At 52.6% G+C, this 17,574-nt stretch overlaps 10 non-coding genes across 10 annotated transcripts; 5 read left to right on the top strand and 5 right to left on the bottom strand.

The window, feature by feature from the left end:
- The first annotated feature begins 1,709 nt into the window (after window positions 1-1,709).
- Window positions 1,710-1,780, top strand: TRNAG-GCC (transfer RNA glycine (anticodon GCC)). The gene has a single exon. It is a non-coding gene; the product is annotated as a tRNA-Gly (tRNA).
- A 71-nt stretch (window positions 1,781-1,851) lies between these two features.
- TRNAW-CCA (transfer RNA tryptophan (anticodon CCA)) lies at window positions 1,852-1,923 on the bottom strand. The gene has a single exon. It is a non-coding gene; the product is annotated as a tRNA-Trp (tRNA).
- Window positions 1,924-3,953: 2,030 nt separating this feature from the next.
- Window positions 3,954-4,024, top strand: TRNAG-GCC (transfer RNA glycine (anticodon GCC)). The gene has a single exon. It is a non-coding gene; the product is annotated as a tRNA-Gly (tRNA).
- A 396-nt stretch (window positions 4,025-4,420) lies between these two features.
- On the bottom strand, window positions 4,421-4,494 carry TRNAN-GUU (transfer RNA asparagine (anticodon GUU)). The gene has a single exon. It is a non-coding gene; the product is annotated as a tRNA-Asn (tRNA).
- Window positions 4,495-6,647: 2,153 nt separating this feature from the next.
- On the bottom strand, window positions 6,648-6,721 carry TRNAN-GUU (transfer RNA asparagine (anticodon GUU)). The gene has a single exon. It is a non-coding gene; the product is annotated as a tRNA-Asn (tRNA).
- A 2,173-nt stretch (window positions 6,722-8,894) lies between these two features.
- TRNAN-GUU (transfer RNA asparagine (anticodon GUU)) lies at window positions 8,895-8,968 on the bottom strand. The gene has a single exon. It is a non-coding gene; the product is annotated as a tRNA-Asn (tRNA).
- A 1,690-nt stretch (window positions 8,969-10,658) lies between these two features.
- On the top strand, window positions 10,659-10,729 carry TRNAG-GCC (transfer RNA glycine (anticodon GCC)). Its single transcript has one exon. It is a non-coding gene; the product is annotated as a tRNA-Gly (tRNA).
- Window positions 10,730-12,886: 2,157 nt separating this feature from the next.
- TRNAG-GCC (transfer RNA glycine (anticodon GCC)) lies at window positions 12,887-12,957 on the top strand. The gene has a single exon. It is a non-coding gene; the product is annotated as a tRNA-Gly (tRNA).
- A 4,403-nt stretch (window positions 12,958-17,360) lies between these two features.
- On the top strand, window positions 17,361-17,431 carry TRNAG-GCC (transfer RNA glycine (anticodon GCC)). The gene has a single exon. It is a non-coding gene; the product is annotated as a tRNA-Gly (tRNA).
- Window positions 17,432-17,502: 71 nt separating this feature from the next.
- TRNAW-CCA (transfer RNA tryptophan (anticodon CCA)) lies at window positions 17,503-17,574 on the bottom strand. Its single transcript has one exon. It is a non-coding gene; the product is annotated as a tRNA-Trp (tRNA).

Genomic DNA, 17,574 nt, shown 5'->3' with positions numbered 1-17,574 from the left:
AGAGACCAACCACCGCAGTGAGTGTGTTGGGACTCAATATATGTTTTTACCTTTGTGCTCCTGCCTGCAGCTCTAAGGTCCTGGCATAAGACAGGTAGGCTTAGACTCCATTGTGACATGTCTTACTTCTCTTAGAAGAAGGTTCTGAGTTGCCAGGCAGCTTATCTTCTGCCGGGCACACTTTCCTTTGCAGGCTTTCAGGTTGTGAATCCAGCACTGCTTAGGTGTCCATGTCAGACATGAGCAGCTCATTGAGCCCCACTGTGTGTTTTTTGTGGAGATACAACTCTCAGACTAGAGGGAGCAGGCGGGAAGTGGGTGAGACTCACACAGGGTGGGTGGGGCAGTTAAAGGATGTTATCTAATAGTGTAATCGAGGAGTTGGGTTTTTTGTGCACTACACTTTAACCAGCGATTCTTTCTAAAAGGAAATCCCAGGGCAGTACCCGCAATGAGTGGCATCCCCACACCCGAGGTTGCATTGTGGTAGCTGTTCCCTGAGCCCCTAGCCCCTGTCCCCATGTCGCCCTTTCTCCTCGTGTAACTCACCTCAGGTTCGGTGGCTCTGATACTTGCTGCTTCTGCGCGATCATCCCCATGATCTGGGCCTTTGTACGAAATGTCATGTAAGATGACTTTATTCAGCACAGCGTTTGTCATTTGCTTGGTTGTCCTGTCACTGTTGGATGTTTTCTTGCGCAGACTACTGTCTAATGGTGGGAAGGCCACGAGACACGTGACTTTTCTCTTTCCTTGTTAGCATAGTTTCCTGCCATTGTCTTGTTGTGCTGCCTGCCTGTGAGACACGTGTCTTGCCCATCTCAGCTCCACTGTGGCATGTTAGATATGTCTTTGAGCAGAGTCCCGGTCCCAGAGCTGCTGCCTTCTCTGCACTCTGGCTTGTAAGACTGCAGGCAAAGGCCCTCCCTGGCCCCTCAGCCAGATAGATACATTTACCTGCAGGGCTCAGCTTTGGTGAAAGATATTGGCGAGAGAGAGGAAAGGGGACGGCCCGTGGTGCACCCCCTATTTTGCATAGAACCACAGCCTCCTGGGAGGGCAGAGACATGAGGGTTCTCAGGGAAAGCCCTCCCAGGAGTGTTGAAGGGCAGGACGTGAAACACAGCAATCCCGGAATGGCCTGGTCTAAGATGCCTGTGCAATAGGCCTGGCCCTAGGCTTCCGGGGCTCCTCCTCGGCAGAGGCCCCAGTGGTATGAGCCCGACCAGGGCTGTGCCCGACCAGGGCTGTAGGGCGCGTTGGGAGCGCGTTAGGGACGCGAAAGAGGGCGCAGGGCGCAGAACTCTGCCCGTTTCTCCCCAGGATTTTGGGGAGGACAGGGAATCTGGCCAGGTCAGTGACTAGGCTTTCCCAGAAGGAAAGTCCAGTGACAGTGGCATGTTGTGAAACACAAGATTGCTGGTGGTCTGGAGGGTGCTTTCTGTCAGCCACTTCTCCCGGGAGCAGCCAGAGAGCAGGCTGATGTCGTGCTCTGTCAAGCACAACACTGGCCCCAAACCACTGTCCTTAGCAAAAGCAGAAACATTCATAGTTTCAGTCTCCTGCATCTGATTCCTGCCATCAGCATGTGAACGTTTGGCAGTCCAAGGCTTGCCATGCAAACTTTGTTCATAGGTGTCCCATGCGAATGCATGGGCCTCATCACTACTGTCTACGGCAGGGCTCTCTGCTCAGCCTATGTAAGTGAAGCATTGGTGGTTCAGTGGTAGAATTCTCGCCTGCCACGCGGGAGGCCCGGGTTCGATTCCCGGCCAATGCAAAGCGCCCTTCTTTTGGCTTTGCTTTAGAAGTCAGAGATATAGACTTGGTGGGGAAAAAAATGTCAAAGAGTGACCCCGACGTGATTTGAACACGCAACCTTCTGATCTGGAGTCAGACGCGCTACCGTTGCGCCACGAGGTCCCTGTGCATGCAGTTCTCAGCCCCGGATCAAGAAATGCTTCTGTGCCTTTTATTGGCCCTCAGTACGCCTGTGGTTAAAGTAGAAGGCTTGGTGGCCCGTTTCCAGTCTTATTGGTGGAAATGACTAGAGGTGAAGAGATGAGAGAAGATAGAAATGTTGAGATAGAGCATGTCACGCAGGCAAAGCGAGAGCTCTAAGAGCAAAGCCAGACAGCTGTGTTTTAATTCAGGACTTGATGTAGGCAAAAGCATACGTTCCTGGGTGGGCTTGAACCACCAACCTTTCAGTTAACAGCCGAACGCGCTAACCGATTGCGCCACAGAGACCAACCACCGCAGTGAGCGTGTTGGGACTCAATATATGTTTTTACCTTTGTGCTCCTGCCTGCAGCTCTAAGGTCCTGGCATAAGACAGGTAGGCTTAGACTCCATTGTGACATGTCTTACTTCTCTTAGAAGAAGGTTCTGAGTTGCCAGGCAGCTTATCTTCTGCCGGGCACACTTTCCTTTGCAGGCTTTCAGGTTGTGAATCCAGCACTGCTTAGGTGTCCATGTCAGACATGAGCAGCTCATTGAGCCCCACTGTGTGTTTTTTGTGGAGATACAACTCTCAGACTAGAGGGAGCAGGCGGGAAGTGGGTGAGACTCACACAGGGTGGGTGGGGCAGTTAAAGGATGTTATCTAATAGTGTAATCGAGGAGTTGGGTTTTTTGTGCACTACACTTTAACCAGCGATTCTTTCTAAAAGGAAATCCCAGGGCAGTACCCGCAATGAGTGGCATCCCCACACCCGAGGTTGCATTGTGGTAGCTGTTCCCTGAGCCCCTGGCCCCTGTCCCCATGTCGCCCTTTCTCCTCGTGTAACTCACCTCAGGTTCGGTGGCTCTGATACTTGCTGCTTCTGCGCGATCATCCCCATGATCTGGGCCTTTGTACGAAATGTCATGTAAGATGACTTTATTCAGCACAGCGTTTGTCATTTGCTTGGTTGTCCTGTCACTGTTGGATGTTTTCTTGCGCAGACTACTGTCTAATGGTGGGAAGGCCACGAGACACGTGACTTTTCTCTTTCCTTGTTAGCATAGTTTCCTGCCACTGTCTTGTTGTGCTGCCTGCCTGTGAGACACGTGTCTTGCCCATCTCAGCTCCACTGTGGCATGTTAGATATGTCTTTGAGCAGAGTCCCGGTCCCAGAGCTGCTGCCTTCTCTGCACTCTGGCTTGTAAGACTGCAGGCAAAGGCCCTCCCTGGCCCCTCAGCCAGATAGATACATTTACCTGCAGGGCTCAGCTTTGGTGAAAGATATTGGCGAGAGAGAGGAAAGGGGACGGCCCGTGGTGCACCCCCTATTTTGCATAGAACCACAGCCTCCTGGGAGGGCAGAGACATGAGGGTTCTCAGGGAAAGCCCTCCCAGGAGTGTTGAAGGGCAGGACGTGAAACACAGCAATCCCGGAATGGCCTGGTCTAAGATGCCTGTGCAATAGGCCTGGCCCTAGGCTTCCGGGGCTCTTCCTCGGCAGAGGCCCCAGTGGTATGAGCCCGACCAGGGCTGTGCCCGACCAGGGCTGTAGGGCGCGTTGGGAGCGCGTTAGGGACGCGAAAGAGGGCGCAGGGCGCAGAACTCTGCCCGTTTCTCCCCAGGATTTTGGGGAGGACAGGGAATCTGGCCAGGTCAGTGACTAGGCTTTCCCAGAAGGAAAGTCCAGTGACAGTGGCATGTTGTGAAACACAAGATTGCTGGTGGTCTGGAGGGTGCTTTCTGTCAGCCACTTCTCCCGGGAGCAGCCAGAGAGCAGGCTGATGTCGTGCTCTGTCAAGCACAACACTGGCCCCAAACCACTGTCCTTAGCAAAAGCAGAAACATTCATAGTTTCAGTCTCCTGCATCTGATTCCTGCCATCAGCATGTGAACGTTTGGCAGTCCAAGGCTTGCCATGCAAACTTTGTTCATAGGTGTCCCATGCGAATGCATGGGCCTCATCACTACTGTCTACGGCAGGGCTCTCTGCTCAGCCTATGTAAGTGAAGCATTGGTGGTTCAGTGGTAGAATTCTCGCCTGCCACGCGGGAGGCCCGGGTTCGATTCCCGGCCAATGCAAAGCGCCCTTCTTTTGGCTTTGCTTTAGAAGTCAGAGATATAGACTTGGTGGGGAAAAAAATGTCAAAGAGTGACCCCGACGTGATTTGAACACGCAACCTTCTGATCTGGAGTCAGACGCGCTACCGTTGTGCCACGAGGTCCCTGTGCATGCAGTTCTCAGCCCCGGATCAAGAAATGCTTCTGTGCCTTTTATTGGCCCTCAGTACGCCTGTGGTTAAAGTAGAAGGCTTGGTGGCCCGTTTCCAGTCCTATTGGTGGAAATGACTAGAGGTGAAGAGATGAGAGAAGATAGAAATGTTGAGATAGAGCATGTCACTCAGGCAAAGCGAGAGCTCTAAGAGCAAAGCCAGACAGCTGTGTTTTAATTCAGGACTTGATGTAGGCAAAAGCATACGTCCCTGGGTGGGCTTGAACCACCAACCTTTCGGTTAACAGCCGAACACGCTAACCGATTGCGCCACAGAGACCAACCACCGCAGTGAGTGTGTTGGGACTCAATATATGTTTTTACCTTTGTGCTTCTGCCTGCAGCTCTAAGGTCCTGGCATAAGACAGGTAGGCTTAGACTCCATTGTGACATGTCTTACTTCTCTTAGAAGAAGGTTCTGAGTTGCCAGGCAGCTTATCTTCTGCCGGGCACACTTTCCTTTGCAGGCTTTCAGGTTGTGAATCCAGCACTGCTTAGGTGTCCATGTCAGACATGAGCAGCTCATTGAGCCCCACTGTGTGTTTTTTGTGGAGATACAACTCTCAGACTAGAGGGAGCAGGCGGGAAGTGGGTGAGACTCACACAGGGTGGGTGGGGCAGTTAAAGGATGTTATCTAATAGTGTAATCGAGGAGTTGGGTTTTTTGTGCACTACACTTTAACCAGCGATTCTTTCTAAAAGGAAATCCCAGGGCAGTACCCGCAATGAGTGGCATCCCCACACCCGAGGTTGCATTGTGGTAGCTGTTCCCTGAGCCCCTAGCCCCTGTCCCCAAGTCGCCCTTTCTCCTCGTGTAACTCACCTCAGGTTCAGTGGCTCTGATACTTGCTGCTTCTGCGCGATCATCCCCATGATCTGGGCCTTTGTACGAAATGTCATGTAAGATGACTTTATTCAGCACAGCGTTTGTCATTTGCTTGGTTGTCCTGTCACTGTTGGATGTTTTCTTGCGCAGACTACTGTCTAATGGTGGGAAGGCCACGAGACACGTGACTTTTCTCTTTCCTTGTTAGCATAGTTTCCTGCCACTGTCTTGTTGTGCTGCCTGCCTGTGAGACACGTGTCTTGCCCATCTCAGCTCCACTGTGGCATGTTAGATATGTCTTTGAGCAGAGTCCCGGTCCCAGAGCTGCTGCCTTCTCTGCACTCTGGCTTGTAAGACTGCAGGCAAAGGCCCTCCCTGGCCCCTCAGCCAGATAGATACATTTACCTGCAGGGCTCAGCTTTGGTGAAAGATATTGGCGAGGGAGAGGAAAGGGGACGGCCCGTGGTGCACCCCCTATTTTGCATAGAACCACAGCCTCCTGGGAGGGCAGAGACATGAGGGTTCTCAGGGAAAGCCCTCCCAGGAGTGTTGAAGGGCAGGACGTGAAACACAGCAATCCCGGAATGGCCTGGTCTAAGATGCCTGTGCAATAGGCCTGGCCCTAGGCTTCCGGGGCTCCTCCTCGGCAGAGGCCCCAGTGGTATGAGCCCGACCAGGGCTGTAGGGCGCGTTGGGAGCGCGTTAGGGACGCGAAAGAGGGCGCAGGGCGCAGAACTCTGCCCGTTTCTCCCCAGGATTTTGGGGAGGACAGGGAATCTGGCCAGGTCAGTGACTAGGCTTTCCCAGAAGGAAAGTCCAGTGACAGTGGCATGTTGTGAAACACAAGATTGCTGGTGGTCTGGAGGGTGCTTTCTGTCAGCCACTTCTCCCGGGAGCAGCCAGAGAGCAGGCTGATGTCGTGCTCTGTCAAGCACAACACTGGCCCCAAACCACTGTCCTTAGCAAAAGCAGAAACATTCATAGTTTCAGTCTCCTGCATCTGATTCCTGCCATCAGCATGTGAACGTTTGGCAGTCCAAGGCTTGCCATGCAAACTTTGTTCATAGGTGTCCCATGCGAATGCATGGGCCTCATCACTACTGTCTACGGCAGGGCTCTCTGCTCAGCCTATGTAAGTGAAGCATTGGTGGTTCACTGGTAGAATTCTCGCCTGCCACGCGGGAGGCCCGGGTTCGATTCCGGCCAATGCAAAGCGCCCTTCTTTTGGCTTTGCTTTAGAAGTCAGAGATATAGACTTGGTGGGGAAAAAAATGTCAAAGAGTGACCCCGACGTGATTTGAACACGCAACCGTCTGATCTGGAGTCAGACGCGCTACCGTTGCGCCACGAGGTCCCTGTGCATGCAGTTCTCAGCCCCGGATCAAGAAATGCTTCTGTGCCTTTTATTGGCCCTCAGTACGCCTGTGGTTAAAGTAGAAGGCTTTGTGTCCCGTTTCCAGTCCTATTGGTGGAAATGACTAGAGGTGAAGAGATGAGAGAAGATAGAAATGTTGAGATAGATCATGTCACGCAGGCAAAGCGAGAGCTCTAAGAGCAAAGCCAGACAGCTGTGTTTAAATTCAGGACTTGATGTAGACAAAAGCATACGTCCCTGGGTGGGCTTGAACCACCAACCTTTCGGTTAACAGCCGAACGCGCTAACCGATTGCGCCACAGAGACCAACCACCGCAGTGAGCGTGTTGGGACTCAATATATGTTTTTACCTTTGTGCTCCTGCCTGCAGCTCTAATGTCCTGGCATAAGACAGGTAGGCTTAGACTCCATTGTGACATGTCTTACTTCTCTTAGAAGAAGGTTCTGAGTTGCCAGGCAGCTTATCTTCTGCCGGGCACACTTTCCTTTGCAGGCTTTCAGGTTGTGAATCCAGCACTGCTTAGGTGTCCATGTCAGACATGAGCAGCTCATTGAGCCCCACTGTGTGTTTTTTGTGGAGATACAACTCTCAGACTAGAGGGAGCAGGCGGGAAGTGGGTGAGACTCACACAGGGTGGGTGGGGCAGTTAAAGGATGTTATCTAATAGTGTAATCGAGGAGTTGGGTTTTTTGTGCACTACACTTTAACCAGCGATTCTTTCTAAAAGGAAATCCCAGGGCAGTACCCGCAATGAGTGGCATCCCCACACCCGAGGTTGCATTGTGGTAGCTGTTCCCTGAGCCCATAGCCCCTGTCCCCATGTCGCCCTTTCTCCTCGTGTAACTCACCCCAGGTTCGGTGGCTCTGATACTTGCTGCTTCTGCTGCGCGATCATCCCCATGATCTGGGCCTTTGTACGAAATGTCATGTAAGATGACTTTATTCAGCACGGCGTTTGTCATTTGCTTGGTTGTCCTGTCACTGTTGGATGTTTTCTTGCGCAGACTACTGTCTAATGGTGGGAAGGCCACGAGACACGTGACTTTTCTCTTTCCTTGTTAGCATAGTTTCCTGCCACTGTCTTGGTGTGCTGCCAGCCTGTGAGACACGTGTCTTGCCCATCTCAGCTCCACTGTGGCATGTTAGATATGTCTTTGAGCAGAGTCCCGGTCCCAGAGCTGCTGCCTTCTCTGCACTCTGGCTTGTAAGACTGCAGGCAAAGGCCCTCCCTGGCCCCTCAGCCAGATAGATACATTTACCTGCAGGGCTCAGCTTTGGTGAAAGATATTGGCGAGAGAGAGGAAAGGGGACGGCCCGTGGTGCACCCCCTATTTTGCATAGAACCACAGCCTCCTGGGAGGGCAGAGACATGAGGGTTCTCAGGGAAAGTCCTCCCAGGAGTGTTGAAGGGCAGGGCGTGAAACACAGCAATCCCGGAATGGCCTGGTCTAAGATGCCTGTAAAATAGGCCTGGCCCTAGGCTTCCGGGGCTCTTCCTCGGCAGAGGCCCCAGTGGTATGAGCCCGACCAGGGCTGTGCCCGACCAGGGCTGTAGGGCGCGTTGGGAGCGCGTTAGGGACGCGAAAGAGGGCGCAGGGCGCAGAACTCTGCCCGTTTCTCCCCAGGATTTTGGGGAGGACAGGGAATCTGGCCAGGTCAGTGACTAGGCTTTCCCAGAAGGAAAGTCCAGTGACAGTGGCATGTTGTGAAACACAAGATTGCTGGTGGTCTGGAGGGTGCTTTCTGTCAGCCACTTCTCCCGGGAGCAGCCAGAGAGCAGGCTGATGTCGTGCTCTGTCAAGCACAACACTGGCCCCAAACCACTGTCCTTAGCAAAAGCAGAAACATTCATAGTTTCAGTCTCCTGCATCTGATTCCTGCCATCAGCATGTGAACGTTTGGCAGTCCAAGGCTTGCCATGCAAACTTTGTTCATAGGTGTCCCATGCGAATGCATGGGCCTCATCACTACTGTCTACGGCAGGGCTCTCTGCTCAGCCTATGTAAGTGAAGCATTGGTGGTTCAGTGGTAGAATTCTCGCCTGCCACGCGGGAGGCCCGGGTTTGATTCCCAGCCAATGCAAAGCGCCCTTCTTTTGGCTTTGCTTTAGAAGTCAGAGATATAGACTTGGTGGGGAAAAAAATGTCAAAGAGTGACCCCGACGTGATTTGAACACGCAACCGTCTGATCTGGAGTCAGACGCGCTACCGTTGCGCCACGAGGTCCCTGTGCATGCAGTTCTCAGCCCCGGATCAAGAAATGCTTCTGTGCCTTTTATTGGCCCTCAGTACGCCTGTGGTTAAAGTAGAAGGCTTTGTGTCCCGTTTCCAGTCCTATTGGTGGAAATGACTAGAGGTGAAGAGATGAGAGAAGATAGAAATGTTGAGATAGAGCATGTCACGCAGGCAAAGCGAGAGCTCTAAGAGCAAAGCCAGACATCTGTGTTTTAATTCAGGACTTGATGTAGACAAAAGCATACGTCCCTGGGTGGGCTTGAACCACCAACCTTTCGGTTAACAGCCGAACGCGCTAACCGATTGCGCCACAGAGACCAACCACCGCAGTGAGCGTGTTGGGACTCAATATATGTTTTTACCTTTGTGCTCCTGCCTGCAGCTCTAATGTCCTGGCATAAGACAGGTAGGCTTAGACTCCATTGTGACATGTCTTACTTCTCTTAGAAGAAGGTTCTGAGTTGCCAGGCAGCTTATCTTCTGCCGGGCACACTTTCCTTTGCAGGCTTTCAGGTTGTGAATCCAGCACTGCTTAGGTGTCCATGTCAGTCATGAGCAGCTCATTGAGCCCCACTGTGTGTTTTTTGTGGAGATACAACTCTCAGACTAGAGGGAGCAGGCGGGAAGTGGGTGAGACTCACACAGGGTGGGTGGGGCAGTTAAAGGATGTTATCTAATAGTGTAATCGAGGAGTTGGGTTTTTAGTGCACTACACTTTAACCAGCGATTCTTTCTAAAAGGAAATCCCAGGGCAGTACCCGCAATGAGTGGCATCCCCACACCCGAGGTTGCATTGTGGTAGCTGTTCCCTGAGCCCATAGCCCCTGTCCCCATGTCGCCCTTTCTCCTCGTGTAACTCACCCCAGGTTCGGTGGCTCTGATACTTGCTGCTTCTGCTGCGCGATCATCCCCATGATCTGGGCCTTTGTACGAAATGTCATGTAAGATGACTTTATTCAGCACGGCGTTTGTCATTTGCTTGGTTGTCCTGTCACTGTTGGATGTTTTCTTGCGCAGACTACTGTCTAATGGTGGGAAGGCCACGAGACACGTGACTTTTCTCTTTCCTTGTTAGCATAGTTTCCTGCCACTGTCTTGGTGTGCTGCCTGCCTGTGAGACACGTGTCTTGCCCATATCAGCTCCACTGTGGCATGTTAGATATGTCTTTGAGCAGAGTCCCGGTCCCAGAGCTGCTGCCTTCTCTGCACTCTGGCTTGTAAGACTGCAGGCAAAGGCCCTCCCTGGCCCCTCAGCCAGATAGATACATTTACCTGCAGGGCTCAGCTTTGGTGAAAGATATTGGCGAGAGAGAGGAAAGGGGACGGCCCGTGGTGCACCCCCTATTTTGCATAGAACCACAGCCTCCTGGGAGGGCAGAGACATGAGGGTTCTCAGGGAAAGCCCTCCCAGGAGTGTTGAAGGGCAGGACGTGAAACACAGCAATCCCGGAATGGCCTGGTATAAGATGCCTGTGCAATAGGCCTGGCCCTAGGCTTCCGGGGCTCTTCCTCGGCAGAGGCCCCAGTGGTATGATCCCGACCAGGGCTGTAGGGCGCGTTGGGAGCGCGTTAGGGACGCGAAAGAGGGCGCAGGGCGCAGAACTCTGCCCGTTTCTCCCCAGGATTTTGGGGAGGACAGGGAATCTGGCCAGGTCAGTGACTAGGCTTTCCCAGAAGGAAAGTCCAGTGACAGTGGCATGTTGTGAAACACAAGATTGCTGGTGGTCTGGAGGGTGCTTTCTGTCAGCCACTTCTCCAGGGAGCAGCCAGAGAGCAGGCTGATGTCGTGCTCTGTCAAGCACAACACTGGCCCCAAACCACTGTCCTTAGCAAAAGCAGAAACATTCATAGTTTCAGTCTCCTGCATCTGATTCCTGCCATCAGCATGTGAACGTTTGGCAGTCCAAGGCTTGCCATGCAAACTTTGTTCATAGGTGTCCCATGCGAATGCATGGGCCTCATCACTACTGTCTACGGCAGGGCTCTCTGCTCAGCCTATGTAAGTGAAGCATTGGTGGTTCAGTGGTAGAATTCTCGCCTGCCACGCGGGAGGCCCGGGTTCGATTCCCGGCCAATGCAAAGCGCCCTTCTTTTGGCTTTGCTTTAGAAGTCAGAGATATAGACTTGGTGGGGAAAAAAATGTCAAAGAGTGACCCCGACGTGATTTGAACACGCAACCTTCTGATCTGGAGTCAGACGTGCTACCGTTGCGCCACGAGGTCCCTGTGCATGCAGTTCTCAGCCCCGGATCAAGAAATGCTTCTGTGCCTTTTATTGGCCCTCAGTACGCCTGTGGTTAAAGTAGAAGGCTTGGTGGCCCGTTTCCAGTCTTATTGGTGGAAATAACTAGAGGTGAAGAGATGAGAGAAGATAGAAATGTTGAGATAGAGCATGTCACGCAGGCAAAGCGAGAGCTCTAAGAGCAAAGCCAGACAGCTGTGTTTTAATTCAGGACTTGATGTAGGCAAAAGCATACGTTCCTGGGTGGGCTTGAACCACCAACCTTTCGGTTAACAGCCGAACGCGCTAACTGATTGCGCCACAGAGACCAACCACCGCAGTGAGAGTGTTGGGACTCAATATATGTTTTTACCTTTGTGCTCCTGCCTGCAGCTCTAAGGTCCTGGCATAAGACAGGTAGGCTTAGACTCCATTGTGACATGTCTTACTTCTCTTAGAAGAAGGTTCTGAGTTGCCAGGCAGCTTATCTTCTGCCGGGCACACTTTCCTTTGCAGGCTTTCAGGTTGTGAATCCAGCACTGCTTAGGTGTCCATGTCAGACATGAGCAGCTCATTGAGCCCCACTGTGTGTTTTTTGTGGAGATACAACTCTCAGACTAGAGGGAGCAGGCGGGAAGTGGGTGAGACTCACACAGGGTGGGTGGGGCAGTTAAAGGATGTTATCTAATAGTGTAATCGAGGAGTTGGGTTTTTTGTGCACTACACTTTAACCAGCGATTCTTTCTAAAAGGAAATCCCAGGGCAGTACCCGCAATGAGTGGCATCCCCACACCCGAGGTTGCATTGTGGTAGCTGTTCCCTGAGCCCCTAGCCCCTGTCCCCATGTCGCCCTTTCTCCTCGTGTAACTCACCTCAGGTTCGGTGGCTCTGATACTTGCTGCTTCTGCGCGATCATCCCCATGATCTGGGCCTTTGTACGAAATGTCATGTAAGATGACTTTATTCAGCACAGCGTTTGTCATTTGCTTGGTTGTCCTGTCACTGTTGGATGTTTTCTTGCGCAGACTACTGTCTAATGGTGGGAAGGCCACGAGACACGTGACTTTTCTCTTTCCTTGTTAGCATAGTTTCCTGCCACTGTCTTGTTGTGCTGCCTGCCTGTGAGACACGTGTCTTGCCCATCTCAGCTCCACTGTGGCATGTTAGATATGTCTTTGAGCAGAGTCCCGGTCCCAGAGCTGCTGCCTTCTCTGCACTCTGGCTTGTAAGACTGCAGGCAAAGGCCCTCCCTGGCCCCTCAGCCAGATAGATACATTTACCTGCAGGGCTCAGCTTTGGTGAAAGATATTGGCGAGAGAGAGGAAAGGGGACGGCCCGTGGTGCACCCCCTATTTTGCATAGAACCACAGCCTCCTGGGAGGGCAGAGACATGAGGGTTCTCAGGGAAAGCCCTCCCAGGAGTGTTGAAGGGCAGGACGTGAAACACAGCAATCCCGGAATGGCCTGGTCTAAGATGCCTGTGCAATAGGCCTGGCCCTAGGCTTCCGGGGCTCTTCCTCGGCAGAGGCCCCAGTGGTATGAGCCCGACCAGGGCTGTAGGGCGCGTTGGGAGCGCGTTAGGGACGCGAAAGAGGGCGCAGGGCGCAGAACTCTGCCCGTTTCTCCCCAGGATTTTGGGGAGGACAGGGAATCTGGCCAGGTCAGTGACTAGGCTTTCCCAGAAGGAAAGTCCAGTGACAGTGGCATGTTGTGAAACACAAGATTGCTGGTGGTCTGGAGGGTGCTTTCTGTCAGCCACTTCTCCCGGGAGCAGCCAGAGAGCAGGCTGATGTCGTGCTCTGTCAAGCACAACACTGGCCCCAAACCACTGTCCTTAGCAAAAGCAGAAACATTCATAGTTTCAGTCTCCTGCATCTGATTCCTGCCATCAGCATGTGAACGTTTGGCAGTCCAAGGCTTGCCATGCAAACTTTGTTCATAGGTGTCCCATGCGAATGCATGGGCCTCATCACTACTGTCTACGGCAGGGCTCTCTGCTCAGCCTATGTAAGTGAAGCATTGGTGGTTCAGTGGTAGAATTCTCGCCTGCCACGCGGGAGGCCCGGGTTCGATTCCCGGCCAATGCAAAGCGCCCTTCTTTTGGCTTTGCTTTAGAAGTCAGAGATATAGACTTGGTGGGCAAAAAAATGTCAAAGAGTGACCCCGACGTGATTTGAACACGCAACCTTTTGATCTGGAGTCAGACGCGCTACCGTTGCGCCACGAGGTCCCTGTGCATGCAGTTCTCAGCCCCGGATCAAGAAATGCTTCTGTGCCTTTTATTGGCCCTCAGTACGCCTGTGGTTAAAGTAGAAGGCTTGGTGTCCCGTTTCCAGTCCTATTGGTGGAAATGACTAGAGGTGAAGAGATGAGAGAAGATAGAAATGTTGAGATAGAGCATGTCACTCAGGCAAAGCGAGAGCTCTAAGAGCAAAGCCAGACAGCTGTGTTTTAATTCAGGACTTGATGTAGGCAAAAGCATACGTCCCTGGGTGGACTTGAACCACCAACCTTTCGGCTAACAGCCAAACGCACTAACCGATTGCGCCACAGAGACCAACCACCGCAGTGAGCGTGTTGGGACTCAATATATGTTTTTACCTTTGTGCTCCTGCCTGCAGCTCTAAGGTCCTGGCATAAGACAGGTAGGCTTAGACTCCATTGTGACATGTCTTACTTCTCTTAGAAGAAGGTTCTGAGTTGCCAGGCAGCTTATCTTCTGCCGGGCACACTTTCCTTTGCAGGCTTTCAGGTTGTGAATCCAGCACTGCTTAGGTGTCCATGTCAGACATGAGCAGCTCATTGAGCCCCACTGTGTGTTTTTTGTGGAGATACAACTCTCAGACTAGAGGGAGCAGGCGGGAAGTGGGTGAGACTCACACAGGGTGGGTGGGGCAGTTAAAGGATGTTATCTAATAGTGTAATCGAGGAGTTGGGTTTTTTGTGCAATACACTTTAACCAGCGATTCTTTCTAAAAGGAAATCCCAGGGCAGTACCCGCAATGAGTGGCATCCCCACACCCGAGGTTGCATTGTGGTAGCTGTTCCCTGAGCCCCTAGCCCCTGTCCCCATGTCGCCCTTTCTCCTCGTGTAACTCACCTCAGGTTCGGTGGCTCTGATACTTGCTGCTTCTGCGCGATCATCCCCATGATCTGGGCCTTTGTACGAAATGTCATGTAAGATGACTTTATTCAGCACAGCGTTTGTCATTTGCTTGGTTGTCCTGTCACTGCTGGATGTTTTCTTGCGCAGACTACTGTCTAATGGTGGGAAGGCCACGAGACACGTGACTTTTCTCTTTCCTTGTTAGCATAGTTTCCTGCCACTGTCTTGTTGTGCTGCCTGCCTGTGAGACATGTGTCTTGCCCATCTCAGCTCCACTGTGGCATGTTAGATATGTCTTTGAGCAGAGTCCCGGTCCCAGAGCTGCTGCCTTCTCTGCACTCTGGCTTGTAAGACTGCAGGCAAAGGCCCTCCCTGGCCCCTCAGCCAGATAGATACATTTACCTGCAGGGCTCAGCTTTGGTGAAAGATATTGGCGAGAGAGAGGAAAGGGGACGGCCCGTGGTGCACCCCCTATTTTGCATAGAACCACAGCCTCCTGGGAGGGCAGAGACATGAGGGTTCTCAGGGAAAGCCCTCCCAGGAGTGTTGAAGGGCAGGACGTGAAACACAGCAATCCCGGAATGGCCTGGTCTAAGATGCCTGTGCAATAGGCCTTGCCCTAGGCTTCCGGGGCTCTTCCTCGGCAGAGGCCCCAGTGGTATGAGCCCGACCAGGGCTGTAGGGCGCGTTGGGAGCGCGTTAGGGACGCGAAAGAGGGCGCAGGGCGCAGAACTCTGCCCGTTTCTCCCCAGGATTTTGGGGAGGAGAGGGAATCTGGCCAGGTCAGTGACTAGGCTTTCCCAGAAGGAAAGTCCAGTGACAGTGGCATGTTGTGAAACACAAGATTGCTGGTGGTCTGGAGGGTGCTTTCTGTCAGCCACTTCTCCCGGGAGCAGCCAGAGAGCAGGCTGATGTCGTGCTCTGTCAAGCACAACACTGGCCCCAAACCACTGTCCTTAGCAAAAGCAGAAACATTCATAGTTTCAGTCTCCTGCATCTGATTCCTGCCATCAGCATGTGAACGTTTGGCAGTCCAAGGCTTGCCATGCAAACTTTGTTCATAGGTGTCCCATGCGAATGCATGGGCCTCATCACTACTGTCTACGGCAGGGCTCTCTGCTCAGTCTATGTAAGTGAAGCATTGGTGGTTCAGTGGTATAATTCTCGCCTGCCACGCGGGAGGCCCGGGTTCGATTCCCGGCCAATGCAAAGCGCCCTTCTTTTAGCTTTGCTTTAGAAGTCAGAGATATAGACTTGGTGGGCAAAAAAATTTCAAAGAGTGACCCCGACGTGATTTGAACACGCAACCTTTTGATCTGGAGTCAGACGCGCTACCGTTGCACCACGAGGTCCCTGTGCATGCAGTTCTCAGCCCCGGATCAAGAAATGCTTCTGTGCCTTTTATTGGCCCTCAGTACGCCTGTGGTTAAGTAGAAGGCTTGGTGTCCCGTTTCCAGTCCTATTGGTGGAAATGACTAGAGGTGAAAAGATGAGAGAAGATAGAAATGTTGAGATAGAGCATGTCACGCAGGCAAAGCGAGAGCTCTAAGAGCAAAGCCTGACAGCTGTGTTTTAATTCAGGACTTGATGTAGGCAAAAGCATACGTCCCTGGGTGGGCTTGAACCACCAACCTTTCGATTAACAGCCGAACGCGCTAACCGATTGCGCCACAGAGACCAACCACCGCAGTGAGCGTGTTGGGACTCAATATATGTTTTTACCTTTGTGCTCCTGCCTGCAGCTCTAAGGTCCTGGCATAAGACAGGTAGGCTTAGACTCCATTGTGACATGTCTTACTTCTCTTAGAAGAAGGTTCTGAGTTGCCAGGCAGCTTATCTTCTGCCGGGCACACTTTCCTTTGCAGGCTTTCAGGTTGTGAATCCAGCACTGCTTAGGTGTCCATGTCAGACATGAGCAGCTCATTGAGCCCCACTGTGTGTTTTTTGTGGAGATACAACTCTCAGACTAGAGGGAGCAGGCGGGAAGTGGGTGAGACTCACACAGGGTGGGTGGGGCAGTTAAAGGATGTTATCTAATAGTGTAATCGAGGAGTTGGGTTTTTTGTGCACTACACTTTAACCAGCGATTCTTTCTAAAAGGAAATCCCAGGGCAGTACCCGCAATGAGTGGCATCCCCACACCCGAGGTTGCATTGTGGTAGCTGTTCCCTGAGCCCATAGCCCCTGTCCCCATGTCGCCCTTTCTCCTCGTGTAACTCACCCCAGGTTCGGTGGCTCTGATACTTGCTGCTTCTGCTGCGCGATCATCCCCATGATCTGGGCCTTTGTACGAAATGTCATGTAAGATGACTTTATTCAGCACGGCGTTTGTCATTTGCTTGGTTGTCCTGTCACTGTTGGATGTTTTCTTGCGCAGAGTACTGTCTAATGGTGGGAAGGCCACGAGACACGTGACTTTTCTCTTTCCTTGTTAGCATAGTTTCCTGCCACTGTCTTGGTGTGCTGCCAGCCTGTGAGACACGTGTCTTGCCCATCTCAGCTCCACTGTGGCATGTTAGATATGTCTTTGAGCAGAGTCCCGGTCCCAGAGCTGCTGCCTTCTCTGCACTCTGGCTTGTAAGACTGCAGGCAAAGGCCCTCCCTGGCCCCTCAGCCAGATAGATACATTTACCTGCAGGGCTCAGCTTTGGTGAAAGATATTGGCGAGAGAGAGGAAAGGGGACGGCCCGTGGTGCACCCCCTATTTTGCATAGAACCACAGCCTCCTGGGAGGGCAGAGACATGAGGGTTCTCAGGGAAAGCCCTCCCAGGAGTGTTGAAGGGCAGGACGTGAAACACAGCAATCCCGGAATGGCCTGGTCTAAGATGCCTGTGCAATAGGCCTGGCCCTAGGCTTCCGGGGCTCCTCCTCGGCAGAGGCCCCAGTGGTATGAGCCCGACCAGGGCTGTGCCCGACCAGGGCTGTAGGGCGCGTTGGGAGCGCGTTAGGGACGCGAAAGAGGGCGCAGGGCGCAGAACTCTGCCCGTTTCTCCCCAGGATTTTGGGGAGGACAGGGAATCTGGCCAGGTCAGTGACTAGGCTTTCCCAGAAGGAAAGTCCAGTGACAGTGGCATGTTGTGAAACACAAGATTGCTGGTGGTCTGGAGGGTGCTTTCTGTCAGCCACTTCTCCCGGGAGCAGCCAGAGAGCAGGCTGATGTCGTGCTCTGTCAAGCACAACACTGGCCCCAAACCACTGTCCTTAGCAAAAGCAGAAACATTCATAGTTTCAGTCTCCTGCATCTGATTCCTGCCATCAGCATGTGAACGTTTGGCAGTCCAAGGCTTGCCATGCAAACTTTGTTCATAGGTGTCCCATGCGAATGCATGGGCCTCATCACTACTGTCTACGGCAGGGCTCTCTGCTCAGCCTATGTAAGTGAAGCATTGGTGGTTCAGTGGTAGAATTCTCGCCTGCCACGCGGGAGGCCCGGGTTCGATTCCCGGCCAATGCAAAGCGCCCTTCTTTTGGCTTTGCTTTAGAAGTCAGAGATATAGACTTGGTGGGGAAAAAAATGTCAAAGAGTGACCCCGACGTGATTTGAACACGCAACCTTCTGATCTGGAGTCAGACGCGCTACCGTTGCGCCACGAGGTC

Source organism: Pleurodeles waltl, chromosome 4_1 (genome assembly GCF_031143425.1).
Source record: "Pleurodeles waltl isolate 20211129_DDA chromosome 4_1, aPleWal1.hap1.20221129, whole genome shotgun sequence".
NCBI classification, from domain to species: Eukaryota; Metazoa; Chordata; class Amphibia; order Caudata; family Salamandridae; genus Pleurodeles; species Pleurodeles waltl.
Note: the sequence above shows the minus strand (reverse complement) of the source record. Positions and strands in the feature narration are given on the sequence as shown.